The sequence below is a fragment of the Fukomys damarensis genome, unplaced genomic scaffold, assembly GCF_012274545.1.
Source record: "Fukomys damarensis isolate Sample0158 unplaced genomic scaffold, DMR_v1.0_HiC HiC_scaffold_7, whole genome shotgun sequence".
NCBI classification, from domain to species: Eukaryota; Metazoa; Chordata; class Mammalia; order Rodentia; family Bathyergidae; genus Fukomys; species Fukomys damarensis.
In genome coordinates, this window is record NW_022900919.1 from 35,655,218 (window position 1) to 35,679,471 (window position 24,254).

Consider the following 24,254-nt stretch of genomic DNA (forward strand, 5'->3'; position numbering starts at 1 on the left):
GGATGAGTCTGAGATTGCAAACTCCTATAGGGAAGTAAGTGACAGAGAAGAAAATAAAGCAATAAAAAGCTATACTGAACATACTTGAACCCTTAAACAATGTTGGTAACAATCCAAGACAGGGAAGGGTGTTCACTTTAGAAAACAATTACGGCTATTTCTCAAAACTATAAAACATATATTACCATACAACCCAGTACTCCCATTTTGAAGTACTTCTAAGTACTTATCCAAGAGAAATGAAAATACATGTTCACATAAAACCTATATACCAATATTTATAGTGGCCTTTTCATAACTGTCAAAAACTAGAAAAGAACAAATTACTCCCAATCTCAAAATGAATAAACCAAGAGTAGTGCATCCGTACAATGGAATGTTGTTCAGAGACAAAGAAATGTCCTGCTGATACTTGCAATAGCATAGGTGAGTCTCGAGTGCATTATGATGACTAAATCAGCCAGATTTAAAAAGTTACACTCTCTGACTCCATTTGTGGGAGTTTCTAAAAAAAAAAGTCTGAAGTGTGGAAATGAGCAGCACAAGGAAGCTGGTGGGTGATGGATACATTGACGAGTCTTGATTGTGTTGGTGGCTGTCTGACTAACCTTGTATCAAACTTCACAGGAACATACACTAAAGAGAACTTTACAGTATGTAATTTTTTTAAGTGAGCCTGGTAAATAAATAAAGCAGTGGTAGGTTCTGAGAGCAGCAAGGAACCTCAAAGTAGAAAATCAAATCCAAGGCCCAGGTTCCACCCACTTGTGCTCCAGACATTGGCAGCAGAATCCTAAGCCCTAAGTAACTGAGATGGTTCATGATTAAGGCAAAAATATTTGCAGACTAACAGATTCTTTGAACCTCCATGAGGCTACACCTCCAACTCTGTGACAGAGCCAGATCATGTGGATTGACTACAGTCCAGTACCACAAGAATGACAATCATTCAGTCAGATAAATAACAAAATTTTTAAAAGCAGACTATCAGATTTTCTAAAGGATGGAAACATAACATCAGTCTCAGAGAATAGAAATCCATGGATGGTAAAACTCTCTTTGATCATACATGTGAAGTATTTGGAGAACCAGAAAAACGTAGTCTATGGAACTGGACGAAACTGTAATATGAACTCCCCGTCTGACCCTGGCTCACTAAATGACTATGGAAGATTGAACCCGAAGCACAGTCCTTCACCTTTCCCTGGGCCCTCTGACCTCAGAGCTGTCCTTCCTGCACTGTAGCCATAGTGTGCCTCCCCAGCCCTGAATGCTGGTTTCAGAGTAAACATATGTTTTATGAAAAGGAATGTGGGTGGTGGTGGCAAATGGTGGCTCTAGGGACATGTTTTAGGGGACCTCATGAGCTTCGGCTTATTCTCTTGAGCTTCTGTCACCTGTACAGTGAGAATTTCTCTTGTGTAGCTGCTGCCCCTTTAACCTGAGCCTCTATCTGAGTTCCCAAGACATGGGCCACACTGCTAAGATCCTGACCTCGGAGTGAGGATAAGAAAGGTCCTTATTGAAAGCCACTGCATTGCTAATGCCGCATTTACTGAGGCAGCAGTTACTGATCCAATTATCTCAAATGAGTCCCTTTACCTCCCATGTTTCCATGCATCTACCCAAAACGTTTATTGAACACACACAGTGTGCTGCATACCAAAGTGGGGCCTACGCATTCTGAAGAGTAATGAACCTGGTTGTTGCTTTGTCCCAAAATTCTCTGCTATGTGGGTAAAAATAGGGTCCTCAAGGCACATATTTTGCCAACCCTACATCTCCCTTTCCTTGTACAAGCCCAGTCCTTAAAGTGACTCATATCCAGCTCTAATCTGACTGGAGCTGTCTTCACTTTGATGTCTCGCCCTCCATACACTGCCTCCACTGCCGTCTACATCCCTGAACTCTGCCTTTAGAGCTGTGCTTAGTTGTGGGGATCCCACAGCACTGTAGGTACTAAAGCATTTAGCTGGGACCGTCACTAGACCGATGAGAAGATTTCAGTGAAGATGTAAGCGGATCTAAATTTGTTTATTTCATGTAACAAATGTAATTAAACTTATTTATTTATTATTTATTTAAGTATATTTACATTGAAGCAAAATTAAATTACAGTTCCTCCATCACCTTCGCCTCGCTTTGATTGTGTAGTGGCTCTAAGTGTCCTGTGAACATTCTGTTGTACCACACAGATATAGGGCATTTTCAGCACCATAGGAAGTTCCAGTAGATGCTGCAATTCAAGTGCACGACTCCCTTTTCTAATTTGCAACAATTGCCTTTTTCCCAAGTATCCCCACGTGCCAGCACAAGGTTATGCGCTAGTCTCAGACGCCGCACATACCCTAGAACAGGCTGTGCCTCTTGTGATATTTCCTTCTTTCAAGAGGAACACTCACTGGGGTCTCCAGGGTACTTCCCTGCGGCTTGGTTTTGCCAAAACCCTTCAGCCTTCCAGATCCGTTCCAGCTGAAGTCATTTTCCTTCTGCAGGGTACTTCTAGAGTCCCTAGGAGATCAGTCAACACTTATACAATACCGTAAAGAAATGGCACCAGCTCTTCTGCTTGATGTGTCCACATCTCAGAGCCTCCTGGACAAGACTGCATGTGTGTGGAAGTTAAAATGAAACTAACAATGGTCATGTGTTTGGATGAGGAATGCATGCGATAATATGTATAGAATGTCCAGTGCAGGTCTCGGAGCATAGAAATAATGCTTTTCATGTAGTCATCCACTTGTATTAGAGCTGGCTATGATTTTCAGATATTAGAAATTGGCTGATTCTATTATGGTCCCCAATTAACATGAAGGACTAGAAATAATCGATCAAAACCCACAATTATCTCCTTTCAAGTTCATCCTTTTGTAAGGGAGGCATAGATGATAGATTCATGATTAGAAGATCCCAACTCCAACTTGATTGCCCATAAATTATTCTAAATGGTTCCAAAGGAATTTCCAGTCCTTCCATTTGCTCCTTGATCATTGCCTTTGGAAACGCAGTGATACATGGGTTCACAAACACTTTTGTTCTCAAACAATTTGGTTGGCAAACAGAAGCATATGGCAAAATTATGTTTTTGTTTGCAAATTCTGCGTTGGGTGACAAACATGACCACAGCTACCTTTCCCACACAAACACAAACATGCCATCATTTCCAAAATCACAGAACAAATTAAGTGCATGAACCAAGGTATCACTGTATAACATGGCCATAAAAATAAACTTGACGTTTAACCTAACTTTATAATGATTTCCCTACTGTACACTTTTGGAGAATAGTCACAATCTTAAAAAATTAAAATAGAAAGAGGCTTCCTTGAAGTCTGTCCTGAAGGATGAACAGTTAACCAAGACCAAAGCTACAGGAAGGTTTGTCATGTTTTCTTCCAAGCTCTTTGGAATTTTTGGGCTTGGACAGACAGATCAGCACAGCACATGGCTCCCAAGTTTCCAACCCCAAAATATTTTTCTTAATTTCAAATCTTTGAAGGAGCAATGCTACATTTGCTGCATTTTTTTTCACTATAGAACATGATGGAAAGAGAATACTAGCTCCTGCTTCTTGGCCCCAAAAGAAGTAGGGCCAATGGAAAAAGCTGAGGCATGGCATTTTTCTGCTCATCTATTGAGATTTTCAAAGTACACCACTCAGAAAACATCTTTATTTGAGAAGAAGTTCATCCCTATTACTTATAGTTTTGATGACTAAATTGAAAAAAAAAAACTTAAAATTTTAAAGTAAGCGAACTCTCAGTCCTTCCAAGATTCCAGACCCTAAATACCCCCAGATGCTTCCTCTTAGAGCAACTGGTAGGATACATTTGCATTTGCTCTTCTCTGAAAAGTCTGATCACCAAACCAACTCCTCTGAATAGGTCTTTCAAAAATCTCTCAAACTCCAACACATCTCATAATAGTTTGTATATCAAATCTTCCAACCAATAGTAGTAAAACTCTTTACCTGCTTTTTTTCTCTTTCATTTTCTTCTAATTTCTGTTACATTTCTCCACGTAGCATGTTCTTTTTACTTTTCTTTCTATACACCTTTTCTCATATTTGCCCTCTTGTGTCTATGAGGCACAAGATTCCTGCTTCTCCTTTGGTCTTGCTCATCTCCACAAATAGTCACGTCAGTAAATAAGTATCTACCTCTACCTCATTCTTTTTTTTTTTTTTTTTTTTTTTTTTTGGTACCAGGGATCGAACTCAGGTCCTTGTGCTTGTGAGGCAGGTGGCAGAACCACTGAGCTAAATCCCCAGCCCCTACCTCATTCTTTTTACCCATTGCATAATACCCTATACTATGCCAAATTTATCCAGTTCCCTTATTGGTAGGCATTCAGAGTTGTTCCCAGACTTAGTTACAAACATTGCCAGGATGGATAGCTTTCTGCACTCATCATTCCATGCATGTAGATGTGTTTTCCCCATGTGATTATTATGAATTGAAAAGAACCATGTTAATTGCAGGGACATTCTCCATTAGCCCATGAGCTTCCCTCTGTACTTGTACTTGAAAGGAGCCACCTTATAACTCTATCCAAAACTATAGTCCTCTAAAATTGTGGCAAAGGCAAAAGTTCTGGCCACAGCACTTGACAGTGCTGTGTAGAATCTCACTCCTGAATTCCAGAGAAAGGCTGTTAGAATACTCAACCATGGAAAGTGATAGAGAGGGACCAGCTTTCGTCTATTGTCCCAGCAAGTGTTAGAGTGGAGTGCAACTGTGTCTTGGGAAGTTTTCTCACTTGTTTGTTTTCAAATACCTTTAGCAAGCCAGTGAGAAAAGCCTAGATAAGACAAGATAGGGTTATGGGTGGCTACTCAGCTAGCACTGGGAAGTCCTGTGGGTTTTTAAGAGGATTCCCCACAACCATCTCCCATCCTGACCTCCCAAAGAAATGTGAACGCGAGAAAAGGGGACCATATGAATTATCTCCACTCATGTCTCTGGGTATCAGGGTTTATTTTCAATGGCAGCTTCTTTCCTGATGCAACAGATGTATCTCTCACAATTATACAACTTTCTTTTTCAGCACAAGATTGCCTACTCTCGGCTGACACCGGAGCTGTCTGCACTGTCCCTCACTCCAAATTAACATTTGCTTAAACACTGTTTTCAAAAGGTAAAGACATGGCTCTTGCTTATTTCTGACAACTAAGAGTGCAAACATTTCTGGCTAAAAAAACACCACATAAGCCTCTAAATCCCAAGAAGACCCAATAGAAACCTTAAGGTGAGAAGATAAAGCTTTCAACAGGCTTCAATGTCCTGGAGCTCAGATCTTCAGCTCAGCGTGAAATCCACACTTCAGGGAGGTCAGAAATGGAACTTCACAGTCTCTTTTTTAAAAAGCCATGAGACAACCTCTAGAAAAACTGCAATCAAAGCCCTGACTGCTAAGGAAAACACCTACAAGTCTACTCTATGTTCTGTAGTTTCACGGGTCTCACGTCATCCCCAGTGACGTAGATGGACAAATGTTGTGCAAAAGCCAAGGTACAATTTGAGAGCAGCTCAGCACCTCAAAGACAAGTAGAATTCTTCATTTCACAAACACAAGGCAGTGCTTCTCATCCATGCTCTTGTCAGAGGGCTGAGCACTCAGTGGGCATTTAGTGGGCAAGACCGACCAAGCAGACACTCCCACAAAAATGCCCCAACTGGTTCTAGGAATGGTTTCCTCTTTCCTGTGGCCCCAGCCAAGTCTTCACCATCCATGAAGTTGCAATGCATTCTGAATTACACTTTAAACTTGATGTTCGAGTAACTCCAAACAGCTGAGGAAGTTTCTGTTTGTTGTATAAATATCGCTGGGCTTTTTTCTTTCTTTCTTTCTCTTATCTTTTCTAACCTTTATTGAAATCTGATGAACTGCTCTGCAAATTTGATCAGAATTTTCCTGAATGCCACCTACTTGGTATTGAAGGTAGAAATCAACAGCTGCAACCTGGAATTTTGCTTTTGTGGTTTGTTTCTGTATTTAGAACTTCCCACCAGCACTCAGAGACCCATCACCACGCAGCAAATGAGTGGCTTTCTCTTTCTTGATCCACGTATTTCCATAATCCTAAACCAGTGAGGTATTAACAGTGAGAGCTTTTGAGGTCAGCCTTGAGTATCTCAAATATCAATCAGGTCTTAGAAAATAAGAAGAGAAATTTCGTAAAGGAAGTGCTGTGTTATATGGATCAACTTCAAGGTCACCTTCTTTATTTATAAAGCTTGATTTAAAAGTACCAGGTTGTATAGCTTGCAAAACATGGTGAGTTTCCAAAAACTAAACCTCAACTCATTAATAGTGGATAGTTTAATAATCTAATATGTACCTATATTAATTAATCCATTTCATAATCTAATATATTTCTGTGCAAGGAAGTCCCATGCAATTAGCCCCTTAACTGCCCAAGTGCAGGAGAAGGATTTGCCTTTCTGCTTCCTCTTAGGAGAATATAATTAGACTTGAGCTCAGATGGCAAGAATTTAAAACTCTTTAGAAAAAAGAAAAGAGTCTGCGGGAAGATGCCCTACTAATTTTAGGACACTGCTCAAATGCTCCTGAGCAGGTTTAGAAAGTCTTTGTGGTTAAATTCCCTGTCCTTCCTACCAGGATAGTCGTTTAATGCCTATCATATTTTCATCTAATACTATAAGCCCCATACACCCAGACACTTCTATAATCTCAACTTTATCATGAAAGCTCAAGAGGAATATGATCAGTGCAAAAGATTAAGGGGGCTTTGCAAACAGAGAAAGGCATGTTCCATGTTAATTGCTAATCGGTTTCAGCCAATATGGCAGCAGCGACAAAGGCAGCAGCCTTATCTAACAAGAAGGGGTTGGTCCTGCTTTTCTGGGGTACAATATGTCCAAACAGAAAAAGCATCCCACTACCCCAGGTGACTAATTTCTCTATAAATATATTATTGAACATATAGAGGCCTCTTTAATGGGATTATAACTACCCGACAGCTGCTCTGCTAGTCGAGGAGAACATGGTTGACAAAAAGATTTAAAGGAAAGAATAGAGGAAAATAGCAAACCTCCAGCCAGGCACACTTAAATGACCCCATTGCTTCAAAATAATAGGATCTTGTTACAAATATGAAAGGAAAAGGCAACACGCTTAAAGCAATCGCTTTTTGCACGCTCTTCACCGCTTCTCTCCCACTGCTCAGCAAAGGGTACCGTTCCGCAACAAACACGGAAGGAGCCCCCACTTCTCTTGCACCAGAAGCAGGTCTTTCAAAGGAAGCCTACATTGTCTGGAACAGCCTTCTTTAAAAGAATTATGTTTGGATTTAAAAGGTCTTGAAAGTGGATATGTTCTTTGCTTTGGCTGCCCAGCTATCTTTTATAATCTATGCAAAAAAGTTCCTCCAAAAACCAATTGTCTCAGATGCCTCCTTTTCAGAAAAATAATCATATAAAGAACTGATCAGAGGAAAAAAATATTGTCTTAAAAAAATCACTTCCACAATTAAATCTCCCTTGAATTTAAAAACAGGGCCACTAAATAAAGGAATGTCTTTTTATTGTTTCACATTAAGAAAACATGGTGATAAATCTTACAGGTATATAGAAAACAATTACCTTTGCATAAGACTTGAAAGGATAGACTTATATTTCCGTAGGTTTATCCAGCATGTCTGGTGACTTACACATGTAAGGCACTTTCCCATTTGTTCCTTTGCCAACTTGAAATGCAGTGGAAGATGACACAAAGTCCATCCCTGCCCTCGGGAACTTACATTCCAGTGGAAGAATGGCTTCCACTGGGCTCCCATTAGACAGAGCCTGAGATGGCAATTCTCCCATGTATGATTTATAAGGCACGTGTTAGGGACAGCTCTCAGGTAGAACCTATAAGGCAGTGAGGCATACAGCAAAAGAGGGAGCTAAAGAAAGATGAGATTTGAGCTGAGCCCCCCAGAAACCTCTGAAGTATGAGGGCCACCACAGAGCCAGCCTCGTACCACCCAAGTTTTTTTCACTCCCACAAACCCCCAGTCCTCTCCTGTTCCTCCAAATTTAGTCAGTGTCATTTAAAAAGAAAGAAAGAAGGCAAAGCTGAAAATCTCAGAGGCTTACTCAACAATAGGAGGTGGGTTTTGTTTCTTGTTCATGTTCTCATGCTCTACATGTTTTCTGGATCCAGTAGCTCTTCCTCCAGCTCTAATTCTGAGATCCAGGCTCTTTTTATCTCTTTACTTCACCATGTTCAAACCCACCACTTCTATGATGAAGAGAACAGCTTTGGGGACCCACAGAGGATGCCCCTGGGAGATTTTGAGGGCCTGAAAGGAGCACACATCATTTCCACCCACGTTCCATTGGCCAGAACTCAATCAGTGACCACATGTAGCAGCAGCTAGGAAAAGTCAGTTAGAAGCTGTGTGCCAGGAAGAAGTGAACACACATTTGAGAAACATCTAGACAGTCTCTCTCACCCCTCCTCTCTAACTCCATGCTCAAAGAAGGTCAAAAGAAGGTCAGATATGCAACTGCCCACAGAATAGAGAAGGTTACGGACAGGCTCTCAGGATTGCTCCACTGTCCCTGTGATGAGACATCCATTGTACACGTGCCTCTGAATAATGTAGGAAGCAAAAGCATGGGAGTGGGAAGAGAAAGGGCTATTTAGGTCTGCACACCAGTTGCCCTTCACTTCCAAAAACATCGGCTCAGTTTCCTCATCTGCCAAGTAGGGAAAGACCCAATGGTATCGACTCCATACATCATCCCAGAATATTTTAGAGGGCAAGAAAGGAAATAATGAAATTAATGCCATTGAAATTCAGAATTTAAGACCTTGGCCAAAGTCACATTAACTAACTAGTGATATTTATAAAACTCCAACTCAGATTTCTCAAGTCCTAACTTGAGACTCTTCACTTCACTGTAATACCTCTGAAAGCAAACATGAGAGCTCAGGAAGAGTACAAATCACTTTCCAAGGCACATCCTAATAAAGTCATTAGCTTATTCACCAGAGATTGCTGGTTTTCTATTAAAAAAAACAAACCTCTTTCAAATGTTTACAGGATGGGGCCTGTAGTCACAAGTCACAAGAAGTAGGACCACTGTGAAGAGTAAAATAAAAATCTTGCAAAGGCACTAAGAGAGCATGGTTCCTTAGTGCTCACCCAGCTGCACTTTAGCAGAGCATGGGGAACTTTATTAAATGCTGATGATGCCTGGGTTATGGCTTGTGTTTAGATGTCCCCCAAAGCCTCATGCAATTAAGCCGGGGCTATTTCAGAGGTGGCTGAAACCACAAGGTGTGATTCGTGGTGCAATGCTAGGCCTGAGAGGACTAGGATTAAGGGTATGAGTGCTATCCACCCTGAGTAGTCTGGATAAGATAAAAGGGGCAGAACGACACTGTTAAGTACCTTGTTGCTTTTGCTACCACGTAGGCATGGACACCATGCACTGTTTCTCCTTTGCCATGTACTACTCTGCCTTGGAGTTAGCTGATTATGCACTGAAACCTCTGCAAGCTGTGAGCTAAATAAACCCTCTCCCCCTTTAACTTTGGGTGTCGGGTATTTTGTCTCAGCAAGAAGAGAAAAGTAACAAACATATCAGATGAAGTGAGTCAGAATGTTTGCTTGTTTAGAGTTTTTATTTCTTAAATGTTTACCTTTTCTTCTTTTGGTGGTACTAGGATTTAAACCCTGGGCCTCACACCCTGTTTATTTTAATTGACCCATATTGTTCAAATGTGTGGGACATGTTGTGACACTTCAATACATAAATGATATAGAGTGACCAAGTCACAGAAACCCAATCACTTCAAAATTTATCATTTCATTGTGTTGGAAACTTTCAAAACTCTCTCTCCTAACTATTTTGAAATATGCAGTGCATTGCTTGCTGTCAACCATGCTTACCCTACTGTGCTATTAAACACTAGATGCTTTTCCTCCTGTCTAGCTGCACCTCTGTAGCATCCTTTTTCCATCCCCACACTTCCTAGCCTCTGATTATTCATGTTCTGGGCTCTACGTTTGAGATCAACTTTTATTTAGTTTTGACACATATGTGAAAATATGCAATATTTGTCCCCGTGCCTGATTTTTTTTTTTCACTTAACACAATGTCTTCCAGCCTCATGCAAGAGCTCAGAATTCCTAAAGGAGGGCCCAGGCAGGAACATTTATTAAAGATTTCCAAGCAATTCTCTTGTTTAGCCAAAGTTGAGAACCACTGATTCTTATAGTTGGTCCTTCATACCATCCTGACAAATAGTGAAGGCTCTTTCAAAGGAGATGGAGGCCTAGTTGAGGCCTACAGAAGAGTTGAGGTGGGAGAGGAGCAGCTGGGTCACAGTGGGAAGAGACCCATGAAACTTCCACAAGAGCAGAACACAACTCTGTCTCCCGCATACACCATCTGCCTGTCGTTCCTGGTCCCATCTCCCAGACCCAGCTGTCCTTTGAGAATGTCTTACATCGACCATTATATGCTACCATCAACAGCCTGAGCAAGGTGCTGCATAGCAGGAAGCTGGTATTCAAGAATGTCGTTGATGACAATGCACAGGAAATAAAATCATAAAGCAAGCTCAGCCCTACTTATTGGTACATCCTATTTGTAAAGCACCAGGAAAAAGAGTTGACAAGTGTTACACTTCATTTAACCACCATGACAATACTGTGGAAAGAGCATTGTGGCACCTGTTTTACCAGGCAGAAAGCTGAGGCTGAAAATAATTGAATTGGTGGGCTGGGGATTTAGCTCAGTGGTACTGCGCCTGCCTCACAAGCACAAAGTTCTGAGTTCTATCCCTGGTACTGAAAAAAAGAAAAGAAAAAAAGAATTTGGTTTCACAAATACGATACCTGCTTTCAAACTCCTAGCAGTTAGCCAGATTCAGTTGGTAGATGTAAGGCCTGATTCCATGCCTCAAATCTATCAACCACTTTTCAGAGCTGGAATCCATAAAGACAGGGAACAAAAGCATTTGAGATTTATTTGTTGGCTTTGGGAGGGGGGGTTCTGGGGATCAAACTCGTGACCTTGTGCTTGAGAGTCAGGAGGCGGCACCACTGAGCTAACTCCCCAGACCTGAGATTGACTTGAAATAAAACTTCCAGGACTTGTAAAAGCCAAGTGTTGCATAAATCTATAATATCAGAAAACAAAGTCAAATGATAATAGAATCTCTAACAAGTCAATTGCAATTCTCTAGACTATTCAAACCCCAATAAATCATCCTTTTAAAAGCTTTATATAATATATAGATGAGAACACTGTATAAAACCTTGAGTTTTTTTCAACGAAGACAGTGGAAAGTATAGGCCAGAACTAAGCTTACAGGAAAGGTATACATAGCTTCCAGCTGGGGAAATCTAAGCTTCATAGAAGGAACCAGGTCATCCAAAGTCTATTTTCCTTTTTATAGAATACCAAAAATGAACCAAAATATTCAATTATTTATGCAGAGAAAAGAAGGGCCCCATATGTTTGGAAGAGAGCCAATTTGACCAAGAATTGGCTGTGGGTATCTTTACTCTTCAGGAATGTCAGGAATTATGTGGTCTATCTGCCAACAAATCAAGCCAATTATACGAATGCTCATCTCAATAAGCTGTACATAAGCTAACAAGTGTATTCAGCAGGTTACAAAGTTGTTCTCGATTCTTTACTTTTCCCTGATTTTTTCACACTTGGGTATAGAGTGAAACAAAGGTCACCTCATGTCCCCAAACTCAACTATGTAACTTGTTTCAGCCAATTACATATCAGCAAAGGTGATGGGAGCAAAAGCCTGAAGCAAGGTTATTGTTTTTATTTATCTCTTGCCCCTGTGCTTCACGTGGAGCAGACTCTGTCTGGAGCACTCAAGAATGAGAAGCTGCTTGACCCAGTCGAGGTCTCAGACATGTAGGGGAGTCTAGGCAATCTCAGGAAAGTCACCCATGTGGTCTCAAGCTGGTAACAGGCACACAAGTAAGCCTTTCCAAGCCCAGGTCAGATCTGCACGCAACCCATAGGTTTATAAGCAAAAATACTTAGCACCTACTTCTGACGGGGGTATTCATTAAGTTGCATTATTGCATCAATTCATAACTGATACACTAATTGTACAGAGCATATGAAGAGACCGTTTTTCTAGAAAACTACTAACATAGATATACATTTTCAACAAAAGGTATCTTTCCCAACTGCTCACAGAAGGGTCCTCCTGTGCCCCTTGATGTTGAGTGATGACTTAAGAGCTCTCTTGCATCCTTGAAAGAAAATCATATTTTTGCTACTGATTTAGCCATATGAAACATACCCTTTCACGCTTTTTTTTTTAGTCTGAAGCTGCTGTGTCTTAAAGTGCCACCTCATTTTACTTTGTATCAGCCAGTGATGGAAAAACTTAATAGCTTATGTTAAAAAGTTTTTAAATGCTACATTATCTTGAAACTTTGCTTCTTTAGGGTACCCTAGCCACCCAATTTGACTGTCAGAGTTCTCCACAATCTGTGAGCTATGTGGTTATTTTTCAAAGCTTTTTCCCCACCCAAACTCCACTTTCATGAGAGATTTCAATGAGGTCTGTTAGGTGTACGTTTTGCAGCTAATTAACTTAAAATGTACTCACCTACATTGCAGTCTTTTTGGATCCAGCGGGGAGGAGGACAAACCAACAGCCCAACTGTTTTGAAATGAGATATTGATAAGTATCTTTTTGAAATAAAGAACAAATCCATTCAGTGTTGGGTCCAAATTTCCTTCTACATCTTCTGACAATTCAGCTATTACTCAAAGCTGTGCCTACTTAAAGGTGATATGTTCCAAAATCATGTCGTTTGCAGCATAATTGAGAATTCTAGAAATCATCATGTGAAGTGAAATATGCCAGACTCAGAAAGATAAATATTACATGTTTTCTTTATATGGAATCTAGGAAGAAAATAAAAGGTAATATATTCTGTGTTTTGGAATATTCAAGTACACTTGAACTTTTATTTATGTTTCGTTTCTTCTCCATACAACTAGAAGCCGAACTTTTTCATAGCACAAGGCACACAATAAGCACATGTCACTTGTTATTTGGTTGAACACATAAATGAATTAAGTAAAATGAAGATTGATCATAAATGGGAATAAATTAAAAGTATTTATTGGTGTTATGGTTTGGGTCCAGAGGTGCCCCCGGAGCCTCAGGTGTTCATAGGCTTGATCTAAGTGTGTGAAGCTGGAATTGACTCATGATGCAATGCATCATGGCACTAGGATTAAGGGTGTGAGTGCTACCTGCCCTACATAGTCCGAATAAGACAAAAGGAGCAGGGATGCTGTCAACTCTCTTGTGACCTTTGCTTCCTCGTGCATGCCGTGTTGTTCCGGCTCTGCCCTGCCTGTTTATCCTCCCTGCCTTAGGTCCACTGATTACAGACTGAAACCTCCATGAACTGTATGCCAAATAAACCCCTTCCCCTTTAACTTGGGGTGTCTGATATTTTGTCTTAGCAATGAGAGAAAAGTAACTAATGAAATTGGCCTCTTTTTAGAAAAAACTAAAATCTGAAACACTTCTAGTCCTAGTCATTTCAAATAAAGGATACTCAGCCTATATAGTTTTCTGTGTTTTAAGGGTTGCCATCCCCTGTCAAACTTACTTCTGCAGAAACAAGAAACAACTACTTGACTGGGTAGGGTACTTAAAACCTTCCATGGATGACTGAAACAAGGAATTCAAACAATCCATCCTTAGTTTCCACTTTGTTCATTTCTTTTTCAAGCTCTAAATGATACTCCTGAAATGACAGACTTAAATTTTTCTGCCCTTGATCTTAGCCAAAAGTCCAAGAAGAGATAAACTTCTATTTTTCTGGCAGCAAAGACAGATAATTTGTCCCCAATAATCCCAGAAAAGTCTTGCTTGGTTCTCTTGGTTCTGACAGCATCATATGTCTACCTGCGAACCAAAGCTTTTGGTTGGGGAAAAGCAATGTTCTCATTGCAGACCTGGAGGAGGTGGGAAGCGGGGAAGTGAATAAGGTGATACTGCTACTGAAAGAAAGTGGGATGTGGGTTCAAGAGGAAAAAAATCAGATTTAGAGTAAATTAATACTGCATTCACAGGTTTTAAATGAACCACATTAAATGCAGAATATCATTTATAATACACGCACTCTGTGCTTACCCCTCTTGATCCTCACCTACAAAACACCCCAACTCTTCCACCCCAGTTCCTGCAGGAGCAGATATATGGCATATAACATGACAGACCCTCACTTCACCTGCACTGTATACCTTTCCCTTGCTAGTCTGAAACTTTCTCTGAAACCTGCACAAGGGACACCAAAAAGAATCCAATCAGCCATTCTGATACTTCTATAAACCCAGAAGGGTGAAATGGTTAACAGCCATGGGGCACCATGAGGTTTGGGAACCAGGAAATCATACTCTCTGCTTCTCAAAAGATAATCCTACTGGAGCTCTGTACTGAGCCCAAGTTGCCCAGCAAAAGCCAACTCAGTAGTGCATCCTGAGATCAGCTTTCCTTTCTTCCTTGATTTTCTCTCTCTAGTCTCTTATTCCTGCTCCCTGGGATCATCACCAAAATAACCTCCTGTGCATAAATCCTTGCCTCAGGCTCTGCTTTTCGTAGGATCTCTGCTAACACACTTGCATATACACACAGACGTGCACACACATGCCTCCACAGCTGTCTGTGAGAGACTCAAAAAATGCAGCCAACTACTCCTTTTGCTCTTCTTTTGTAGGAAATCTCTTTGTCTTATCTATTTTTTTTCTACCCATCTTCAATATCTTCATTGGTGGTTCTATGAAAAAATAAAATTGCACAAAAATCTTCATTTGTAGATCCTGGGAAGGGCTCTCCCTCTACTCAAGCACAGAGTTTCAGGGTTATTAAAAAGAAAACATCACTAGAAGGTGAGGAAATTGGAAAAGACAGTTATGTGTGACTTAGGCCTTGAAGAATACACAGAATTTCCATTTCCATAAGCAAAGTGGATGCAGGCACAATCTTGGATGGACCCTGACATGGAGGAGGCATCACTGTGTGAGAGCTGGGTGCAGGTCTGTACCTGAGAAAACAGTTATAGCATCACCTCATGCTCCCCACAGTAAGTAGAAATGGTGTCTGCATTCACATCTCCTAGACTACAAAACAACCAAACACTCCTCTTCCAAGAAGCAAGTAAAAACAACTAAAGATCAAAATATATTTAATTCCTATAACATGTATAATAGCTAAGGGAGATCAATATTTTTCAAAGCTCAAAAATTCCACTACTAAGTGAATAAAGGAGGAGGACAGATGATTCCATTGAGAAGAGACAGAGCTAGACTGTCAGAGATGTGTGAACTAAACAAAATGCCATGTTTCTATCAGAATAACAGAGAAATTTAAAAATAAACCATGGCAGTAGCCCTTTCTGTTCCTAGTAGGACTGTAAATTGATAATGTGCTTTGGAAAGCCATTTGGCACTATTATCGAAAGCCTTAAAGGCTCTCATTCCCTTTGATCATATAATTTCATTTTGGAGATTGATGGGGAGAAAATAATCCTAGATGCAGAAAGCAAACAAAAAAACTGAATTTATAATTATCCAGACCATTTACAGCACTAGAGCAAAACAAATATATTATATAACATTATTTTTAATAAACTATTAAAACAAAGTATAACCTGTTAGTGGGCTGTATCACATAACCATTTATTAGATTTATAATAGTACATATGCATAAAATCATGAAATAAAACACAGGAAATAAAATGTATATGTATAACTAATAAAGTTATGGAAATAAAAGTAATATATGTATAAAATATGAAGTAATAACATTAAAATGTTAATAGGCATTATCTTTGAGCAATGATACTATAGGTGGAGCATCTAACCCAAAAATACAAAATCTAAAATCCTCCAAAATACAAAACATCTTCAGTACTGACATGGACACAAAAAATTTCAGAGCATTTTGCATATTGGATGTTCTGACTAGTAGTGCTCAGCCAGCAAAGTCTAGGCAAATAGTCCAAAATCTGAGGAAAAACTAAAACCTGAAACACTTCTAGTTCTAATCATTTCAAATAAAGGATACTCAACCTGCATATTTTTCTATGTTTTAAATGTTCTATAACAAGTACGTAGAGTAAAATGTTAACCATATTTAAAAGATTCCCAGTTTAAATTTGTATCTATATCATAAGAATTACAATTATACAAAAATATATATGTCTGTAGGTAAATATTAGGGAGAACACCTAAATATAAGTAGTTTTTGCTTTTGGATCATAGGATCAAGTGACTTTTATTTCCTTCGTGATCTTCATAACATTGTTTCACCAACCAACTCACTCTCCCGTGAACACTGAACTGATATAAAATGGTGTGTTCTTCTGTTCCATTGCAGGATGGACAGAAATAGATTGGTAGACAAGAATGAAAGCACAACTCCAAGAATTAAGGAGAGTTGATGCTCCCAAAGGTAAAATTAAGCAGGTCTTAATTTTGCATCATCGTATTTTAATTAAGGACAGTCCAGGGACCTGAAGCATCAACCACAATCACTCTCCAAAAATTTAAAACAGCAGTTTTTCTACTGTCATAATCTATTACATAGACCAGACCCTCAAGACGCAAAAGGAAAAAAAGAAAAGTTGCACCACATGTGAAGTCCTTCATATGCATAAACACATTTCCACATGATGGGGGGCCTGTAGTTCCAGCCACAGCAAGGGTTCGACCATCTCAGAAAAGTGCCTGTCTTCCTGCCTCTGGACCCAGCTAAATAGTAGTAGCTACTTAACAATTTCTGGATGACAAACAAAGTTTAAGCACTAGACTCCAAGTAAAAGGCTTGAGGGAAAAAAGGAGGATGGGTTAAGCCAAACTGCAGTTCAATTTACTGAAAGCTTCAAAATATTACCAACCCTCTGTTTGAAATGCGTCAGCAACGGTTCATTTTTTTTCTCTTTATCAAAACACATTTAGACTGTGGTGAATGACAGCATAAATCTTAAATAGAAAAGATACAGGGGGAAAGAGACCACCCGGGTAGAATATAACTGTAAATGTGTCCATAAAACTATATTTGAATTCTGATCTTATACACAGAAATGCATTTAACCTTCCCAGCAAGATGCTTTCACCAACTTCCAAAGAAAGTGTTACCAATTAAGCTAAAGAAACTCTAAGAGTCAATTTTAATTACACCAAGAGATGTTCCAATCACTTCCCAGCTCCAGTTGAAGTTTTTACTAGAGATGGCTGGAACCAATTTATGTGCTTTTATGTTGCGTCTAGACTTTAATAACCAGTTTAAGCACGAAGCAAGCCAATGCCAGCATCAAGCAGGCTGCAGTGTACCCAGCATGGAGAAATACAATAGCCCTCAGGTTCCCTCCCTCTTGCTTAGCCCTTTCTTGCTGCTATCAGAGATATTTCTCTGTTATGTGGTTTCAAAAGCAACAGGACTCAATCTTTGTGATGAGATTTTTGGCCCTTTTCTTTAACCTGGTTCCAGTTTTCTCTCCCTCCTCAGTTCCAAATGCCTGGTAAGATCATCCACTTTAGCCTTCTCTTATTCATATAAATAACTGTAGTAAATAGAGATGAATGGTTTGGAGACAGGTGTCTCCTTCCACAGTTAGAACAACCAGAGGCAGAAGTCTTGCTGTTTCACAGCAAGAGAACTCCAGCAAGATATGAGGCCTCCTGAGCCTCCATTACCACCACTATAAAATGGGACTCCTACATTGGATATTTTGAGGGGATGAATCAATACTCTCCATAGTTGCTTAGGTTTCTATGAGGTATACATTTGCAAAGATTCATGGATTCAGTAAGTGCCATCAGATGGAGCCAAGACAGGAATACTGAGCAGGAAAGAGAATTTCAGCAAGGCTTGAGACTCCTGGCAAATTTTCAGCCTTGGCAAGAACCCATAGGGAGCTCTAGAACATATTTAAACCTCAGAGTGTGTTGTGTACCAAGGCAAAGAAGCTGGGCATTTGCAGCCCAGTCCCATTGTCTGTGGCTGCAGAAACTAAGGCTGGGGTGTAGGAGTGGAAACTCCAAAGCATTTGTGGCTCTCAGGGAAGGGGAGGCAGCTCCAAGTGCCCAAAGGCAACCCTCTGAAGATCCCAAGTTCAAGCCATTGGCAAAACGGGGACTGGTACACTGAGGCAGATAAAGAATCGGGATGGGGCACGATGGACACCCCACTTTGCAAACTGTGATGGGGAAGTAACACACAAACAACAAGCAACTATTAAGATTTTTTAGTATTCCTAATATTTCTCACAAAAGCGCTTTACATACATACATAGCAAATAACGTGTGGAGTATGTTCCCTGACTAACCCCACTGGACAAACCGAGACTCAGAAAGACAAAGTGCTTACAGCCACAGCCCTTGAAGTACGAAAGCTGGGTCCAGAACCCTGTTTGTCTAACTCCAGAGGACAGAGCCCAAGTTCTTGCTACCTCTGTAACATCTAAACGAGAGCCAAAAGGGCAGCCACCTTCTTGGGATCCCAACACATAAAGGGAATGGATGACACTAGAAGGCTGTAGACAATCAAATGAAATAAAACTCCAAACAAAACCCTTTCACAAGCTCATGTAGCCCACAGGCAGACAGCTGGAGACTCCTGAAACTTCCTCATATAGATTTCTTTTCCTCATAATATCAGAGGCTCTATAAAGAATCTGGCTAAGGGCCAGGGGTTTAGCTCAGTGGTTCTACCACCTGCCTTACAAGTGCAGGACCTGAGTTCGATCACCAGTAACAAAATAAAAAATAATAGTAATAATCTAGCTGGCAAACTTCTCAGACTTTGAGGCCATGTTTCCACTGCTTGCTGCACGAGGTAATAGCTATACAAGAAAGAAAAACATATCTTTGTCACACATTTTAATGGCATGTGAAAAACATCCCTGAAATTGTTTATTCCTCTCCTCTGCCTCAGTCTTACCTTTGAGCAGCACAGACCAGACTGCTGGGCTTGGTGAGTTGTCCTCCTAACATATAATTGCTGTCAGACAAAAACAACCTCATTAGCTACTAAAATGTACCTAAGTGGACTTACATGTAGAGTGTAAAGATATAAGTGCAAAATTTTAGATTGAACCATAACAAATTGCCACTTTTTTTTGTACTTTAAAAATAGTCGACTATCACGAAGTTCACCTGGTTCTGCCTAATGGGATGCTGAAATCAAAGGAAAAAAAAAAAGACACCTCTTGGGCTGTCTTGAGGCCTCTTTACAGAGACTTTTAAATTGCTGAATGGTGTGCAGCATGAAGAAATGGGCCTGTTGCTCATCAAAATCAAAATCAGTGCTGCCCTTCACCAGAATAGGGGATAAATGAAAATGAAAAATTATGCCTAGAGAGAGTCTAGAAACTTTTGGCCAAATAAGAAGAGATTGGGATTTTTCTAACTGGCCTTTTAGAGGTGGCTTTAATTAGTGGGTTAATGTGCTAAGGAAGGTGGAAAAAAGAACAAAAATGAAATTGCAAAACCTAGGTGATTTTCAGACTTAATGACCAATGCAGATGTAGGCATCCAGCCCTCTTTTCTTTTAGTTCCTGCTGTAAAGTATGCATAAATTACACACATCACTTCAAATTTATCTTCCAGCTGATCTGTATACATAAGAAACTTGAAAATTCAAGATTCAAAAGTCAAAATCAAGACTACTCTGCTCTGTTGCTAACAAGAATTATCATTAAACCTTAGGAGTCGATGGATGCCCCTAGCCCAGGAGTGGTGAATGGCTTCCCATGTCTATGATGAGTTGAACCAACTGCTAGCGCCTACCTGGAACACTGAGGGTAGGCATTTAGGATCTCCCTCAGGCTAAGTGGGAATGAGTTCCATGATCGATTGTTTATGTCTGTCACAGGTGTGGGAGGATCAGTATCACATGTGCACTATACATTTGCTATCTCTGGCCTGAACACGAGTCCTTAAAACCTTAGTTTGCTTATCTGTAGAAGAAAACACTTGAACTGTGCTCTACCTAAGATCACTTCCACGTGTAACACCTTTGAAGTTTTCTTCTGATTACCTAGAAATGTGATTTCTTCCCTGATATTTTGTGACTCCTAGTTGCCCAAACTTTTGATTACAAGCAGCAGTAGCATCAATTCAACAATAGCCACCGATTTTTTTCTTCACATTTTGAGCTACTACTTTTTTTCTCCTCACACCTCAGCTCAGACTCATTCTATTATCCTGTTTTAAGGAGATAAAAACAGTAAGTGCTCTCTCTCACAGCCTTAAGTGACGTCCCACAAAATTTTGTTACATCCCTCAAAATTCAGCAGTTTCATTTGGGAACGGGGCCACTGGTGAATGAGCCTGTGGACACTATGTCTATCACCTTGCAAGGGAGCCCTTCTAGGTTACTAAAGAAACTAGATAAATGTGTGTGAAAACGTTATGTCTCTTAAACACATCTTATTGATTAGTTTCATCTACCTGAACATAAGAAAAGCAGTAATGACAGGATCTTCTAGTTGTTGAGTACCATGGCACACTAGGCCCTCAGAAGTATAAACCTATAAAGAGCCAGGCACTCCTATAATCCCAGCACTTGGAAGGCCGAGGCAAGAGGATCGCTGTGATCTTGAGGCCAGCCTGAGCTACATAGTGAGTCCCAGGTCAGTCTGAACTCCCTGAACTACAGGATAGCAAGATCCTGTCTCAAAAAACAACAAAATAAAACAAGACAACAACAACAAAAAAGGAAAAGAAATATAAAACCATTTAGTTCTTACAACTATCAGCAAAGTTGAATGCTCACCCAGGTAGTGCATACTGCACTTACATACTCCATACCTGCAATTCCTTTATTAATCAAGTTTCCATCAAGACCTAGCCCATTCTGAGGGTTCACTGAGAAGAGCAGAATAAAGGGACAACTTATAAAAGTGTGGTCAGAGTTGAGTGAACCAAGGAGGGATCATGAAACACTCAAGGTTCATAAAAAGAAACAAAGCTAGATGTGGTAGCATGTGCCTGTAATCCTAGCAGACTGTAATCCCAGGCAGGAGGATTGAAAGTTCAAGTCCAGAATGGGCAATTTAGCAAGGCCCTGTCTCAAATGTAAAGTGGGGGGTGGGGGGAGTCTGAAAATGCAGCTCAATGAGCAGGCCCTGGGCTCAATCCTCAGTACTAAAGAAAAGAAGGGAAAAAAGAAAAGCAAAAAGTAGAAGCTACTACCTACAGCTCGGGAGAAGGGGCCTGTTACTAAAATGCTAGAGACAAGTGTAGGCACGGTGGAGGGTCCGATGAAGCTGTGGGCATTGCCAAAGAAGGTGGTCGAAAGATGCTAAAGGATAGATACCTCTCTCTATTGTCTTAGCTCCTTCTGATGCCTTCTCCCATTAGCAAACATAATGGGAAACAAAACAGTAATGGAGCAGAAGAAATAGCTTACAGAGTGTGTCCCCTAGAATTCACAGTAGGGTTGAGAAAGATGGAAAATAGACTGGGAGGGGGAAGGTGGTAGAGATCATCAAGCACAAGTGCCCTCCTGAGCCAAGTACCAAATTTGATGGCATCTGACTCTCTTGCAGATGGTTCCAGGAATTAGATCCTGAGCCAAAGGCAACCATTCAAAGGCTAAACCAGCTCTGAGGGAGCCCAGCACCTTGACCAATAGCAGCTCCCTATTGGCAGTGGCACCTAACTCAATGGGATCCTCTGTGTTGATGGACAAGAAAACAGTGGGAGAAAAAAGAGAAGGAAAACCCATGTTGGCAGAGTAGAGATAGGCATACAGAGCAAAGAGAAACAGGAAGAAATTCTGTCATAAATACGACAGGCTTCTTAGGAAAGGGCTGCCACATCCTGTGTGATGATCATTTGGCACATTTCCTTAAGTGCCTGCGTTCCGTAGAGTAATCCCTGATCTCCAGTGTAACCTGAGCCTGTCTTTGATCTTTACAACCTGAAAGGATTCCCCCAGTAAAGTGCAATTACCCTGATACTACAGCTGAGCTAACTGAGCAGGAATTAAGAATATACCCAATGTGACACAGAAGTGCCCTCAAAGGATTCCAGACATGGCTTCTCTATCACCAGCCCATAGGCTCTCTACTGAGCTAAAGTGCCACTTGCAACCCAAAACAGGAATGCTCATAACAGAATTCAGGGGTGGTTTCCTGATTTTCCCAAGAAAATCCCCCCAGTGATGGTAGAATATTCACCAACAACAACTAATAAATTTCCACGTTTTATTTTGCTCTAGAGTTCACAGCCTTTTAAAAGTCATTCATAATAGTCTGGAAAACTAAAGGACCTTAAGAGCATAATCTCAGCAAGATTAGCAGATATCCCTGGCTGAAATGACTTTGTGGAACAGGAGAGAGAGTGATTTCACACCAGCTTCCATTTCCTTTGCTAGATCCCCCGAGAATGTGACCCAAGACATGCTCAGAACAGTATGTGACACTTCCACAATAAACAACAGTTGGGCTTAGGAAGGATAGGGACTTTTTCAATTATAATGCAAAATAAAATACTGCATGTGCAACCGCTTCAGCTGGTACAAGGAGTGTAAGTAATGGAGTCATAACAAAGCAACAGGAAGATTTCGGTGGGCAGCTGATGACTGGGAAATGTCTGGAGATGTCAAGATCTGCAAAGGGTTTCTGAGACTGCCTACCTCCTGGAAGCTTGTATTCTAGGACTGTATAAGCTTGTGTTCTGTAATAACCATCCTCTGATGGTCTTGTCATTACTTTGGAGGTCAAGTTCCTTTCCACAGGTCAGGCTTTGCAATGCATGTCACAAACCCAGTTGGGCAATGGAAAAAGCTCCAGAATCTTTTCCCACGTGCAAACCAGAGCTTCCTTATCAAGTTCATCAAAGCATTTTTTTAAAAATACAAATGTCCTACCAATTTGTCCAGGAAGAATAAATCTTCACAGCCACCTCAAAGGTTTGACAACTTTATTTTCATTGTGTGGAGCTGGGTGGGTCCCCCTGAACTGGGCTTCCTAAAGAGACCCAGCCCTTCTCCACAGTTTCCAGGCCTGCCACTCCACTGAGCACGATCAAAGGGGAAGGAAAGCCGAGCTGCCGAGCCTCGAGGAATAAAACTAAAACAACAGATTTGTTTCTTGGCTTCTCTCTTAAATATTCTCAGAGTGTTTAAAGCCCTGTAAGGAAACGCTCTGGGGCCCTGGATGTGAGAGAGGCACATCTAAACCCTCTCCCAAGAGGAAATCTCTCACCTCGGTGGGTAAATTAGCTCATTAAGAGAAGCCAGAAGTCGGCAGGAAACCTGGCAAGTGGGAGCTTTAATTCAAAGCACAGAAAATTATAGATTTCTTTACACATTAAAAAAGCATTTATCTTGGCTAAAAATGAAACAACTTTTCAATGTTCGACACATGGTTTAAATCTGCTTTACTAATTTATATCTTATCCGTGAGTCTGTCTAGTCATTCCACTATCAGGAAATTCAATTTTATTTAATGCAATCATTGTTGAACACCTACTATGTGACTCTGATACATTTATGAACTGTGTAAATACAAGCAATAATTGCAGGCAGGTGTGTAGCCCGTGTCCAGGAGGCTCATGGACCAAAACGCCGAAAACGTTTACAGTTCCCTTGTCAACAAACAGGGTATTTCTGACACACCAGGCATTGAGCTTGGATGAGAACGATGCACAATGGATTGGTATAAAGCGCTGCGTTCAGCAGAACGGAGGGTAAGATGAATGGGGGAAACAAAGGGTCACGGGAGGCAGGGACTACACAGTAGCAGGTGAAGTTTCTCTGGAAGGTTTGCTAAAGGACGCAAGATCTGAACTGACCTTCAGAAGCAAGAGCGAGGGCGGCTCCCTGAAGACTGTTTTAGTTCCCTGAGCCTTCATTTCACCCTTTGAGATGAGTATATTGGACAATAATTATATCTTTTCTTATTCCTCCAGGCACTTTTTCCTGCAGATCAACGCTCCATACTACAGGGTCCTGATATTTTGGGGAATTTTTCGATGTCCTTTTACCAGACTATTTTTGATACAAAAAATAAGAAAAGAAAACTATATACAGATGGATTATGTATGACCAGTATGAATTATACTGAACATACTTCTCAATTTGCTAAAAAGGAAATTTGTGACTTAGCAATAATATGCAGTTTTATTAACATTTTAATTACTAGATCCAGTGGTGGGCTTAATAACCACAGCAATTTCTAAGCAGTAATAGATGCCAGTGGTACTTCAAGGTCTCTA